Below are 14980 nucleotides of genomic sequence, written 5' to 3' on the forward strand. Positions count from 1 at the left end.
GATCAAGCAAATCATCTATGCGAGGGAGAGGATACTTTTCTTAATGGTAACCTTATTCCAACTGACGGTAATCAGTGCACAATCTCATGCTACCGTCCTTCTTCTTAACAAATATAACTGGTGCTCCCCACGGGGACACACTTGGCCGGATAAACTGCTTAGCCGAAAGCTCTTCAATATGTCTCTCTTTAACTCGGCTAATTCTGGTGGTGACATCCTATACGGAGCCAGAGATAGGCCCCACACCAGGCAATAGATCAATCGTGAACTCAATCTCTCTATGAGGCGGAAGTTGTGGAATTTCATCTGGAAACACATCCACAAACTCCCTCACCACGAAAATAGTGCCAATCTCCTCATGACTTCCGCCTACTAAACCCCCCACAAAGACATATCCCAATGCCCCGGCCCTCAAAGCCTTTCTAACCTGCAACACAGATAGATATGGGGAAGAACTAGTAGCAGAATCATCAGCATCAAGCACAATCCTTTTACCGCAGCAGTCTATCATAGCACAGTTCTTTGACAACCAGTCCATACCCAAGATAACTTGAAGGCTGATCATAGGTAAACAAATAAAATCCAGCACGTAATCTCGGCCTTCATATTTGAATTCAACATCTTTACACAACACGGATGTATAACACTCCTCTCCAGTAGCAGTAACCACTTTCATTGGAGGGCGAATGTCATACATTTGCAAATTTAGCCCAACGGCCATAAAATCAGACATACAGGAGTGTGTAGCTCCTGAATCAAACAATACTTCAACATCCATATTATCAATGTAAATTGTACCTTTCACTAGATTCGGAGCCTTCTCCGATTGTTGACGGTCCATGGTATATACTCTACCAACCGTCTGAGACTCCAGCATAGGTTGAACAACAGAGACCGGAACAGCAGTAGCTTGAACTGCCATAGTCCTTGCTTCGTTCTGAGGACACTGCCTGGAGTAGTGACCGGATCTTCCACATTTAAAGCAAATCACCTCACCAGTAGCACATGGACCCCTATGCTCTTTGCCACATCCCTTGCACTTGGGGGGAGGTCCTCTATCAACAAACTTCTTCTAAGTACCGGGTTTTTTGAACAAGTCAAAGGGCTTATTCGCATTCAGCTTCTTGCCTTGCACCTTCCTGTTCTTCCAATAACCTGAGCCCGTTGCTTTATTGGAACTAGGTGCCTGGGCCTCAGAAGACTTCTTGGTTTGGGACACCTTATACACTTCCTCCACCTTTCTACACTGGTTTACAAACCGACTGAACTCTCGGATGTCACAATTTGACATCTTCCGAGACATCTTCTCATTAAGACCCCATTGGAACTTGGAGGTCATTTCAGCCGGGGTGGGTAAGGCTCGCCCATAGTTGGCGTATTTCACCAACTCATTGAATTTTGAGAAGTATTGGTCAATAGACATCGACCCTTGTTTGAGATCGTTATACTCATTCTGCTTTTGTTCCCTAGCCTCTCTAGGGAAGTAGTTATCCAAGAACAATGTCTCGAATAACCGCCATGTGATCTCCCGACCTTCAGCTTCTAATGGCTGCACGGTATTTGTCCACCAATCTTCTGCTTCCTCTTCTAGCATATAAACAGAGTAAGCCAACTTCATTGCGTCAGGGCACCTCATCACCCTGAATATCTTCTCCATCGCTTGGAGCCATTTTGCAGCCGCCATTGGCTCATAACCTCCCTTAAAAGAAGGAGGTTTATGTTTTGGAAAGCCATCAGTCTCCTTTCCTCCATTTCATGATCACCGACATTTTCAACTTGAGGTTGACGAACCTCAGTGTGATGACTCCGACTTCCGGAGTGGTGACTACCTTCACCCTCATTGTTACCCACTCCACCCTCTTCCTGTGAAGGAGGTGGAGAAGGCGTAGCAGTGTGAGGAGGAGGAGTGGGTTGCCGGTTCACGGGCCTAGGACCCCTCAACGTCCTCAGCTCAGTCATCATTGCGGCCATGGCAGTCCGCGAGTCTTCATTTGTTTTCATCAGATTTTCATTGGCTTGCCTGCTAGCAGCCAACTCCCTCTGAACGGCTGCAAGAGCTTCAGCCACGGGATCAGGCTGTACGCCCGTTGCCCCACGGCCACTTCTAGGCCTCACAAGAGCAGCCAAAACAGGTTCTGGCTGAGCATTGGTGTTTGATGGTCCGGGGTTGTTTCGGTTCCTCGTCATGTCACTACACATGTTACACAAAGAAATGAGTTGATCAGGCCCACACTTAGTGATCACAAATGCAATAATCATACAGAGTACTAAAACAACTATAAAGCATCAAACACTCAGCATACTCAACAATAGCTAACAGTTATTCCCTACGAAACTGCTCTGATACCATAAAATGTAACACCCCGTTCTAGAACCGGTTTGTTAACATCGCATTATGATATTAAGCGCAGTTACAATCACATGGGTTCAATTAAAATCCGGATAAATTTTTCATTTTAAAACGTACCGAACTTATAATACCCAATTTCGTGATCATAACCATATTACCTTGCGGAAACAGATAAATTAAGTTTAACATCATGTTCATTTTCCATTTTTAAACCATTAATTTACTTCTTGTTTAGTTCAATACTTCTACTATATTGTAGGTTTCTTCATTAGCTACATGTGGCTTCAAACCGTGCTCAAATCGGAGCACTGTAGCCCAAGTTAGGACCATTTGAAGCAACACAAGAGAGTGTTGGTCACAGGCCCAGCGCGCTTCAGCGCGCTAAAGCCTCCATCTGGGCGCTTAAGCGCACGGAGGCAGTAAGCATTAGCATTTCCAGTGTGGATGGGCGCTTAAGCGCGCAACAGGGCGCTCAGGCGCGCTAGCCTGGGCGCTCAAGCTCCCACTGGGACGTTTTAGCGCGCAGAGACAGAAGCATTTCCTCCTACAGTGGCTAAGGGCGCTTCAGCGCGGACCAGGGCGCTCAAGCGCGCAACCCTGGGCGCTAAAACACGAGGGGACAGTAAGCATCCCAACTTTCTGCAGAAAAGGGCGCTTAAGCGCCAGCCAGGGCGCTCCAGCGCGCAATCCTGGGCGCTTAAGCCCCCACTTGGGCGCTCCAGCGCGAGGAGGCAGAATGCATTGGCACTCGCAGGGGCAGCAGGGCGCTTGGGCGCGCTCCTGGGCGCGTAAGCGCGCTGCCAGGGAATTCCAATTCCCACATTTCTCAAGTCCAAGCCTAGGGGAAAATGCATCCCCATTACGAACCCCCAAATGTCCATGCCCCAAAACTAAATCCTAGCACTCATCCAACCTCTCCTCATGAGATTTAGCTAGAATTTGGACAGCATGACCTTTGTTTTCTCATCGTTTACCAGTTTAAACGAAGAGGGTACCTAATTGATTTTCAGCCCAACCAATTCAACAACTCAATACATAACAAGCATGCATATATTGAATTCCAAGTAGGCATCATTTACATTACATATCCTTTACAAATCATAGAACTTAGCTTACAAAACACTATGATCATTCCCTTGGCTCCCATCAACAATAGGTGTAACCAAAGGCATGAGCATAGGCTAAGTTCATCCAATGAATCAAGATATACATATGATCATGGGCTTTCAAAATAAAATCCTATACATGTCAACTACAAAAGGCATGCATAAACTCAAAGAAGTGCCATATTTCATGCATAATCCAGATATGGCCACTTGCCACCAGAGGCTCCTGCAGCATCCTTACCTGAAAGGGGGTCCCCACAACACGGGGTGAGATATACGAATATATCCAGTAAACCAGAGGTCCTTGGAGCATCTCTCCACCCCACAGTTCCATATCAGTGTAATAGCAATAACAATAATAATGCAGTAAATACATATCTATGCAAAGTGCACTACATCTCCAGGAGAAATCCCTCGAGCTCTCAAGCTGTCCTAAGGAAACTCAGATGCAAATAGTCCTACTGGCCAGCTAACTACCAAGTATGATTTACGCATCGTCATGCCACATACCAACATAGGGAAACACCATCCTATGCCACACCAAATGCATACACATACGTATAACAAAGCATTACACTATTTTATTGCATTTATATACACTATAATCACCACTACCCTTTCAGGGCTTGGTGGAACAATCAAGGGAATTACACCCAAGGTCCGAAGGCTTACCTCAATGCTTCAGTCGACCTTTGTTCTTCACCAATGTCAACAATACTCTACTCCAAAACCAACACCTACACATGGTGTAATGCAATCAACACATTGCATCCAAGAGTATTTCACAATCAACCATCAATTACTCAATTCAAAACACAACACAAGTATGAGCTTACCAATTCCAATGAGCTATTCAAGCTCCATAGCTTGCTCCAATGGTTGATCACTCACGGTTGGTCCAAATGTCTCAATCCTAAACATCACAAGGATCCAATCAATCATTCAACTCACTAATTGTTCAACATGCTAGAATACTAACCAATCCAAGCATGAATTTTCCAATATTATGAACAATTATCAAATGACTATCTAGGCTCATTTCCACCGATTAAATGACATTCCTAGCATTTTCCATAACATGCTCTAAGCTCCATTCTTCCTAGAACATAGCTAATCCAACTACATTTCATAAAAATCCCAATTTACTATTCACAAACCCTAACTCATGCAAATTTCAAGGAATCATGAGGTTCAAGGGTTAGAATCTTACCACCAATGGTCACACAACCAAGGATTGATGGCTCCTCAAGCTTCAATGGAGGTAGAAACTCTCAAAACCCCAATTTTCACCAAAGGGCCGAATTTTTGAGAGGTAATATCTCTCTCCACAATGCTCCCCACTCAAAACAAAGCAAGGATTATGAAAGAGGGCGAGATTCTAAGCGATTTAGGCTTTTGAATCACCCAAAACCGTTGGGATTAGCTCTCTCTCTCTCTTTCCCTTTTCTTCTTCCCTCTCTTCTCCCTCTCTTCTCTTCTCCTTTCTGGTTCGACGGGTTGGGTGGGAAATGAGGGTCATTTGGTGACTTAAGTCACTTAACATAGGTTAAGTGGCTCTAAGCGGGTATTGGTTCGTCTATCTATTTAACTCCAATAATTACCAAACTTTACCCAAAAGTCTAGAATATTATTCTAGGAATATTACTTTTTTTATTTTTATATTTTGGGTACTTTTGACAGTACCCATTTATACCCCTTAATTTTCACTGAGTACACTTTTTAACTCCAAAGTGACTCAGATTCATTTTATCAAGCCTCATACTTAATTTCACCCAGTAAAACATGTTTAATTAATTAATTACACTTGATTTCCTAATTAATTAATATGGGCTATTATAAGGCGCCTGCCTAGCCGCAAACTGCTTCCCTTTGCCCTTTCCAGCAAACTTCCTGTCTTTCCAGGAAGTGGAACTGCTCGTTCCCTTCGCCTCAGCAATCTTGGCCCTCTTGGCCTTACTCGTCAAATAGACATCCTCGATGTCCCGACACTGTTGCACCAGTGTCCCAAAATCTCTCGAAGCCGCTCCAGCAAGAGGAACAGCTATCTCCTCGCTAAGTCCCCTACGAAACTTAGTAGCCAAAAAGGTCAGAGTAGGCATAGCCATCCGAAAGTGAGCGAACTTAACCAACTCATTAAACTTCGCCAGGTACTCGTCAACAGACAACGAGCCCTGCACCAAACGGTCAAACTCCCCTTGCTTCCTCTCCTGAGCATCATAAGAGAAGTACCGACCCAAAAAGCAATCCTCGAAGAAAGGCCACGTCATCACACGACCCTGCAGCTCAAAAGTGTGAGAGGTGTTCATCCACCACTCATGGGCATCGCCCTCCAGCATATACGTGGCGAACATCAACTTCTGCGGATCAGTACACTGCATGACCCGGAAGATCTTGTCCAACGCCTGTAGCCATCTCGCCGCAGCAATAGGATTATAAGACCCATCAAAAGAAGGTGGCTTATGCTTGCGGAAAGCATTAAGCCGGCGGTCTAACACATCGCGATCCTCAGCAGGCCCCACATAGGGTTCCATCACCCCAGAGATGTGACCAGTGCCCTCAACATGGCTCTGGCTCTCGTCTTGCAGACTAGGTGGAGGTGGAGGTGGTGGTGGCGGTGGAGGTGGTGGCGGAGGGAACTGTCCAGCAGCAGGACCAACCCTCATCTCCTCAAACATGACCCTCATCATGGTCATGTTCGCCAGGCGGTTCGCCTCCAAAACATCCTCAGTGGCTTTCCTTTTCGCCTCTCTGACGGCGTCCAGTATAGCCTGGTTTGCCATTCTCATGGCCTCCTGGTCGGCTAGTCGAGCCGCCTGTATATCAGCTAATGCAGCCAGGACAGGATCAGGTTGATCCTCGCTAGTGTCTCGGTTCCTCCGAGGTTGCACCATGACTCTGCACAAGTTACACAAAGAATGAGTTGATCAGGCCCACGCAATGTGGTTACATATGCATCATCATAGTAAAACCAAATAGAGAGAACACACAGACACGACTCACAACAAAACATCCTAAGTTATTGCAATACATACATGTTTTCTCCTAGAAAGTGCTCTGATACCATAAAATGTAACATCTCGTGTATACCCGGTTTGTTAACATGTCATCGTATTAAGCCACGCTTAATTAAAAATGCGGAATATCTTTTTCTTTTCAATTATGACGTCATTATCCTTACCAAGTTGAATTACTTAATTCATTTCAAAACATTTTCTGTATGTAAATTGCAAAGGACAGCTAATTGAAATACCTCATTAAATTAAACAACTGAAAGTGGGTCTCTAATCACAGAGCTACAACACATAGACCGGACAGATCCTGATAGTTTGTACAACTCAAATAAACTTAAACATCGTCAAATCAATGTGGCATGGACAATCCCCATGCTCATCAAATAAACAGCATACTTATCAAGTCTCAATACAAACAACATGGTAGTGGAAAAAGCACAAAAACAAGCAGGTGCATCAGCATAAACAGCAAACATGATAATCAACTAATTTTCGCCTCCTGCCGCTAGAGGTCTCGGCCCCTGGGATACCTGAACCTGAAATAAGCGCCCCAAATGTGGGGTGAGATCTCTAAACAGAAATCTCAGTAAGGCAAGGGGTCCTCAAGGATCTTCCACCCCAAGCTCACTTACATGTGCAATATCAGTTCAAAAACATTTTAACAGTATAAGTTCCAAAATAGTGCAATGCAGCAGATAATCATGTCATGTGTGTCAAAACTAATCTACTGGCCAGAGAAATGCAGGAATACGTCTATTACTCACACTAGTGCAAGACGCCACTTGCACCCACCCACAGTGTCACCGTATTGTATGACGCCACATACTCAGGCTAATCGTCTAAGTGGAACAACACATACATATTAAAAGCCCTTGCACATACAGCTTAACAACATTTTCCAATTATCAAAGCATGTAAACACATCATACATATAAACCATTCCCCTATAGGGTATGGTGGAACCACACAATGGCTAAACCGAGGACACGAAAGCTTACCTTGCAAGCTAACTATCCAATGTCAAGAGTCCACACAAGCTCAAAGTCCACACGCAGCAAAATCACAATCTGTTTTGGACCAGCAATCATATCAACAACCATAGCTCAAAAACATATACATAAAGACAACGCTTCTCTTTTACGTTTCATGTCTTAAAGCTTCTCACAAAGCCACAAGCCCTTAATCACTTGATTCTGACTTAGTTTAATTATTACGGAAGTCCCACTTCATCAAACTAGGGTCCACAAACCCACAACATAGTTCTGTATGAACAGTACAGACACTGTCTTGAAATTCCCAGAATATCCAGATATTTGTCGAGGACATATCTGGATATTATATCCCGATATCCATATTCGGATATCACAAGACCCCATATCCGGATATCATATTTGGGTATCCATATCCGGATATTTCGCGACAGAATGCAGTTCTGCATTTCGCGAGATATCCTTCCCAAAGGTTCGACTTTACCAATTACATAAGCTTAAACACGCATTTCTAGGTGTATTTAACCTTACCCAACCTTAAGTTATTATCTTTTGCTCATTACATGCATCAAGGCTTCATTTTTAACTAAGAAAACTCAAGTTCAAGGGTGGTAAGGCTTACCCAAGCTTAAAACAGAGCAAGGAGTGCTCTTGGAGCTCACCAAATAGCTCCAAAGATTCAGACTATGAAGTGCGCGAAAATGGCACACCAAAAAGGGTTCTTTCTCACCAAAGATCACTCCTTGAAGCTCAAAATTCAATAACCAAAGCTCACTCACCCCTCACCAAGGAGTCAGCACCTCAACACAGAGAAAACAACACTCTCAACTCAGAATGGCTGACCCACACCCTCACAAGACACTCAACCAAGTGTTTACAAGGATTAGAATGAAGGAATCAAGCCAAAAGATGACAACTTGGTGGTTTTCCAAAGGGAGGAAGGCAAGAACAGTGAGGAGGCTGATCACAGCTCCAAAGGCTCACGTAGAATCAGATTATGGCCTAGGGTTATGTGCCAAAAGTTGTATTTATAGCTGGTTTAAACTTAAACGCATTGTATTAACTCTAATTGCTACGCTTAGCAATTTAGTCCCAAACTTAGGATTCTGAACCTACTCATTTTTCTAAGATTTGTCATATTTTTATTCTATTTTTCGCAACACCTTTCCTGTATGCGCTTTTCCATAGCCAGTATCAGTTTTGGCATCAGTTCTGGCATCAGTTCTCATTATTTTAACTTGAAACTTGAAATCACAGTCCTACATATTATTCTAGGAATATTCATGCACTTATTATAATATTCCGGGATACTTCATCGGTACACATTTATACCGAGTAGCAGAACCGGTATCTGCACTTTTCGTCAGAAAAGCGACTTTCAGTATTATTAATCACTTACCATAATTATTTAAGCCTCATAATAATTATCAGGATCAATTATGGAATTATTTTCTAATTTCTCATGATTAATTAATTAACTTCCTTAATTAACGGTGCAGGTTCTTACAGTCATCCCTTGGGAATGACTGTGTACGTCTCTGATAAGATATGTTTTGGTTCTGATGTGATTATTGTGTTGATTTTCGTAAATGAATTTATGTGCGTTGATTTCCACTTGGGGTCCTCCCTTGGGAAATACTGCGTGCATCTCTGATAAGATATGTATATATGCTCAGTTTAGTTATGATATTTGTTACGTGCGTTGATTTTCGCTTGGGGTCCTCCCTTGGGAAATACTGCGTGCATCTTTGATAAGATATGTGTATATGCTTGTTCAGCTATGATATTTGCTTATATGATGTTTTGTATATTATGTATCTGACTGTCATGCAGGAAGTGAGACCAGGGTATGGAGAGTTTTCCATAAACCTGGAGCTTACTAGAGATTCGTCTCGATCTAACCCCATTTGGGGATATGATTTCAAGAACACAGTTAATTGAAGAGCCCTCACGGGACAAGGACACTACCCGTGGCTAGAGGTACTAGTATGAGGATATCGAGTTCTGGGCGGCCGGACGCTACTATTTATTATAGATGTCATTTTTGGAGAATATGTACTATTATATAGTGTTCTATCCATTTTGGGATCATGATGTTTGATCCATTATACAATATATGGTCCGTATATGTTTTGTACATGTGTTCGTATTTGATGCATGTACATTTGTGTATTCAGATATGTGCATGTGCTGAAAAATGTATGATGTTAGACATAGTGGCACGGAGCCAGTTATGCATGCACTCATGGATGGGTATATAGTCCTATATAGATATCTAGTATTTTTGAAATAATACATGGTATAAACTGTTTATCAGGAACCTTTGAGAGTGGGATTGGCAAATCCCCAATTGTCCAATTTACAGAGGTTACTCTGCCCGATTTTTGTCTTCGTCAAATACGAATTAAATTAGGAGAAGTATGCAATGTGAGATATCATGTGAATTAAGATTAATGAAAAAGAAAAAAAAAAGTTAGCTTGTATTTTCGTAAGTTTATGTCTTCCGTTGTTTCTGTTTGTATCATATGTATGTAAATTGAATTGGCTCGAGACGGGGATGTTACAGTAGAAATATTTAACTCATATATATATATATATATATATATATATATATATATATATATAATTTTGTATCTTGACTTTAAGTAGTAAAAATCTTGCGTTTCATATCGTTTCTACGATTTACGTTTCTACCACTACTTTTATGTTTCTACCACCCCTTTCATTTTAACGTAGAAACTCGATTTTGAATATCATTGCATGAGCCTACCTAACAAAGAAAATATATATGAATAATATTTCACTTGCAAGAAATTTTAAATTAAGAATAAGGTCTTTCTAAATTCCGTTTGTATTCATATCATTAACCACCGACAAAGTATCGGTGGAAAAATTTACACAAAAGAATTAGTTTAGAAGGTTCCTTAATAATACAAAACTATAATTTAATTTGCATATCTATTTTAAAAGGTATTTATAGCATTTTTAACATTTGATCCATTTTATTCCGTTATTTTGTTAGTTAATTTGTTCTCTTAATAATGGAGAACTTATATAAGCTAGGATGGGTGATTTCTTAAAATAGCTTCACCTTTAATAAGGTAACCAATTTGTAAACCTCCTTGATTAATCAATAATTTTCAATTGAGTTACAAACAAAATAAGCATATATAGCAGCATGAAAACATTATACTAATTTTGAAATTGAACTCTAATGCGTAATTCTTTCTTACCTATATGACATTGACAAGGACATTATAATGGCAATAATTGAAAAACAATGCTTTCGGAAAATGTCATATTTCCATTCAAAACAAATAAAAGAGAAAATAGCTTCTGACCAACTTGTGTGGGAACTCCTTCACATACATGTCAATTCATCTTCATATCTTTTTAATCGTAACAAGCTTCCATGATAAGGACAAAAGAGAAGTGACTTAACCTCACATGCAATCGTACACGCTTATGAACAAGCAGCACAAGTCTATTCATCTTGTGCTTCTTTTTATTTCAACTAACTTCTGAATAACTGAAAAAGAAAATAAACAAAATACAGTGTGAAAGCAATCTACATTATGTATGACCAAATTCTAGAGAAATAAGGACATTTCCCATAAAATTTTCTCTCTTACGTGATAATCTATGTCATTGTCTTAAGAATTAGGTGATAATCTATGTTATTGTTATAACACTGGAGTCTCTTTCAAACACTAAATTAATGAATCAAGTAAAAAAATTCTATTTAAATTTCCATGTAAAAGGCTTCAGTTCTTTTATTGTTTTATTTTTCTGCTAGATTTCTTTTTCTTTTTTATTTCGAAATTCCTTTTAGGTCATTTATCAATTCAATTTGTATTTTCATTTTCTGATAAATCATTATCAACCCACATAAAACAGCCTTTAAATTTATTTTATGGGACATATTAGATAGAGAGAAAGAGAGAGATTAAAATTGTCAGGTTATTATTAAAGTCTACCTTAAAATGGATAGGGAGAAAGCCAGCCTGTTATCATATCTAAATCCTAATTGAAAAAGGAGAAAAAGCCCACAATAGCTGATGAAATCATACTGGACCCTACCATGTTAGATGCACATGCAAGTTTCGGTTAGGCTTTCTCTTAAATCTTAATCCATGTCTTTTTTCCCCCCCTAAGATTTTATGAACCAATCAATCATATAAGCTACCATTAAATGCTTTTAATTTTATAGCAAAATCAATTATATACGACACCCTTATATTCTGCATACCATTAGCTAGTATGTACATGAATTTGAAAGAGAATCCTCCCTAACTTTGCAGCCATAGTATTTTTTTCCCTCTCAAAAAATCCAATTTTTGTCACTTCCCACTAGGAATATGCCACCTTTGGTACGTTTGGATCTTCTTTGGCACCTTTCACCCTAAGGATTACACATAGGTGCAAGCATATCCAATTTAAAAAGGCATGCAACTTACTAAAAAAAATAAAATAAAAAAATTAGAATCTTCATCCCCTCATAACATATAGAAATGAAACTTCCAAGATGCACCGCTATTCTTAGTATTTGTGTAAGGTAGATATGGACAATTTTGAGACATGAGGAGCAAAGGGTTTTCCATCTGAAAACGATGTTTCCTTTCTCTCCTCCCGGGACCCCCCTTCCTTTTGTTAAATTATAACCAAAAAAAAAAAAAGATGGAAAAAAGTAGGCTAGGATGTAGGAACATAACAAGGGATGAAACAACAAAGTTACTTATTTAATTAAAATGTGAACTCAATAAGACATACCAGATTTGTTTGGTTTGTGCTGTTGGTTTAGGGATCAATGAAAGTTCCCTTCACAAGGGATTGTCCCATATTCGGTCCCATTGTTATGGAAAAGGAACTTGTGGATGACCTTGGAATGGTAGCTTTTTGGTCTAGTTCAGCTGAATTATAGGACACACACATGGAACCAAGTTGAGAACTTGTGAAGGGTAGGGCTCAGAGTGAAGCTCCAAATATGTCTATCCTTTTTAACCTCGGAGTTTGTAGATCTGATGAATTGTAGAAGTAATATATGGGTCATTGTGATGCAATATAATGAGGAGTTAGATAAAATATAACAAAATCTTGAATTTTTGAAGTTGTACAAAACAAACTAGAGGAAAATAAAATCTAATCTTTGCATCAGTTATATCCACAAAACTAAACCTAGCTTAGGAAACCACAACAGTTGAAACAAAGATCCATAAAATTGATGTTATACAAACTAAAGGTAATATTATATATTTTTTAACATTTTATTTTCATCTTTGAAGTTTTATTGATCTGAAATAGCCAGTTCATTTTTATTTTTATTTTAAAAGGGCAACAATATTTTATTAATTCATTAACGAATTTTTATCACGCAACAATAGTTGACTGACATAGACTAACTTGATAATAAATTAGACAGAGATATGAATAACAAAAATGTTATTGCACTTTTCAAAGATAAATGACGATTTAAATTTAAAGAGTAAACACTCAAATCAGTCTTCGAAATAGTAAGTAGGTCTTTTAAAAATTTTATATAGCAATTTGGTCTCTCAATATTTAAAATGGATATCAATTTAATTCTTTAATACATATTCAGACATCAATTTAATCCTTAAAATGATAATTATTTTACAATATAGCTAAATCGATGTCAAAAATCTTTATAGGACCAAATTTATATCATGGACAAATTTAAGCATGTACTCTAAATTAAACAAAACTTAAGTAACAAAAATGAAAATTAAACAAATTGAAAGACAACTAATAATTTTAAGTATAATAATAAATGTTAGAGAAATCATCTGGTTATGTTACAAAAAATCGACTATTCTTTCCTGCAGATACATGGATATCCGTGCATCACTTTTTTTCTTTTTCTTTTTTATAAAAACTGATGGAGCCCACTTGCACTTGCATTGTGAGTGTAGCATGATGCAAGTTTTTTCCGGTGACATAATATTCATAAATTCCTAAATGTTAAGCATGGCTGGTAAGTAAGACATCTAATTCATTATGCTTCTGAGCCTAGAGAGCAGAAGCAGTGGATTCCAGGACCTACCAGTTACCGTCTATTTTGCCCTTCTTTATAGTATAGATGCATTCTGTTAAAATTGATCTTGATCTTCGATCAGTAACTAAGTCTATGAGTTTGGATCTTAGAAATTTTTGTAAGAACATAGCTGTCTTAGATCTATGAACTTAGCTGTCTAAATTTCTTCTGTGCAGAGGTGTAAATAGACTAGGTCAGCCTACTGCCTAACCTATATTAGATCAAGCTTAACCTATTACAAATAAACAAATAAAATAGTAGTGTTATTAAACCCGACCCAGGCATTGACCCGGTCAGGGTACAGGGTTACCAGTCGGACTAGTTGACCCAGATATTTATAGATATATAAAAATATGAACATATAAATTCAATTATATTCTCCATATCTAAAATGAAAGGTTCACTAAATAAGCTAAAAAACATGAAACATAAATAAATAAAAATGCACGCTATTACTATGTCAATTTAAATTGCAACTCAATCCCTGTAAACATATCTCTCAATGACATTGAACTCATATTTTTCAAATTCAACTACATTACAATGACATATGTCAATAATTCAAAAAAAAAATGACATATGTCACATTCTCTGAATTTATTATTTCACAAATTGTTTTAGTATTGAAAACTGAAATTTGAAGTCACTATACAAGAGTATACTAGCAAATAAAATTACAAAAAAAATTAAAAATGAGTTCTACATTTTTTTCTGACAAGATGAAACAATTTTAGTTTTTTTTTTAAATGCATGACCCGACCAGGTCACCGAGTTACCGATTTTGACCAAGTTTGACTGGATCGATGCATGACCGGTCTAATGCTTGACCCAAACCGGTCCGATGACCGATTCATCAAGTTCCGTGTCGACCCAGCCGGGTCGGGCTGAGTTTTACAACAGTGTAAAATAGGCTTAGACTTTTAAAAAGTTCTATTTAGAAAGCAAAACATAAATTTTTTTGTACATGTCGAGTTAATAAGCCTACAAGCCGACCTACATCATATTATTTATTTTAAATAAAATAAATAAAATTATTATTTTAATAATTTTGAATAATAAAATAATATTATTTTAATTATTTTTTTAATTATTGAATGTTTAATATGTTTAAACAAGCTATCAAGCATAGGCCAAAGTTTTTATTTTTTAAATATAGATCAGATCAGACTTATAATTTAGGACCTACATAACCTAACAGGTCAAGCCAGACCTAAAATTTTTCACATAAACTTAATCTATTTAAATCAAAGTCTAACCTTACCTGACAGATGAAGCCAATAAATTTTATATATAGTCCACTGCACCTATCAAATTTGAAAATAATGCTTGGTACACAAAATTTCAAAGCATGTCAGCATCCAGCGAAGTTACAGAAATAAAAGTAGAGGTGTCAGTGTGTACAAATCAAAGTGAAACTACTTGTAATTAAATAATGCAAATTATACAGATACAAGGTACTGTTTGTAGATGTG

At 38.5% G+C, this 14980-nt stretch overlaps 1 long non-coding RNA gene across 1 annotated transcript; it reads right to left on the reverse strand.

Annotated features, from left to right (window-relative positions):
- Positions 1-3395: 3395 nt before the first annotated feature.
- On the reverse strand, positions 3396-4785 carry LOC133301331 (uncharacterized). Its single transcript, XR_009750176.1, has 4 exons — positions 4667-4785; positions 4293-4369; positions 4129-4193; positions 3396-3697 (listed from the first exon to the last, which is right to left on the reverse strand). It is a non-coding gene; the product is annotated as an uncharacterized LOC133301331 (long non-coding RNA).
- Positions 4786-14980: the final 10195 nt, after the last annotated feature.

Source organism: Gastrolobium bilobum, unplaced genomic scaffold, assembly GCF_033153095.1.
Source record: "Gastrolobium bilobum isolate Gb01-03AN ecotype WA unplaced genomic scaffold, APGP_CSIRO_Gbil_v1 utg41872, whole genome shotgun sequence".
NCBI lineage: Eukaryota > Viridiplantae > Streptophyta > Magnoliopsida > Fabales > Fabaceae > Gastrolobium > Gastrolobium bilobum.